The following is a 699-nucleotide window of genomic DNA, read 5'->3' on the forward strand; positions in this document are numbered from 1 at the left end:
AGGACACTAGGGGTCGGTCACCCAGCCAGCCACAGAGTAAGGACACTAGGGGTCGGTCACCCAGCCAGCCACAGAGTAAGGACACTAGGGGTCGGTCACCCAGCCAGCCACAGAGTAAGGCTGAAAGTAAGATACACAGAAGTAAAAGGAAAAAGTGTAGAGGCAAAAGGTAGTTGGGATAATTTAAGAAAAGCTGGAAAGAAAAATGCCAAGCTGAGGCCAGGCATAAGCCTCTGTGTGTGTTATTTATTTGGGAGCTGCGTGGTGGGCCCCCCCAAAAGCCTAAAGAGTAAAAAGCATTACAGTACATTTTGGCGTACCAACTTGGGGCTCAAAAATTCATCTAGAACCTGAGGAAGCTGAAAAAAAAATGCGGCTCCTTTAAGAGTTTGTGCCTGCTGGCAGCCAGTACTAAGTAGGAACAAAAATCGAAGTGAAAATGCCTGCCACAGCACAAGCGTTGGCATCTAGAACTCTAGACAGGTTTAATGCAGTTCTCCTTCACCGACCTGAACCTCCGGCCAGGCTGCGAGCTGTGGGCTTGGCCTTCATGACCCTACCCAAGAGTGGGCGGAGCCAGCTGCTAGAGCATAGATCCAGATGTAGCTTGACTGTCTAAATTTTGCTCGAGCAGACAAAAAAAAAAAAAAAAAAAGGCAAAGATATGCAGTAAAGGAGTTCCAGACGGAAAAAAAAAAT

The sequence above is a fragment of the Microtus ochrogaster genome, chromosome 24 (genome assembly GCF_000317375.1).
Source record: "Microtus ochrogaster isolate Prairie Vole_2 chromosome 24, MicOch1.0, whole genome shotgun sequence".
Taxonomy (NCBI): domain Eukaryota; kingdom Metazoa; phylum Chordata; class Mammalia; order Rodentia; family Cricetidae; genus Microtus; species Microtus ochrogaster.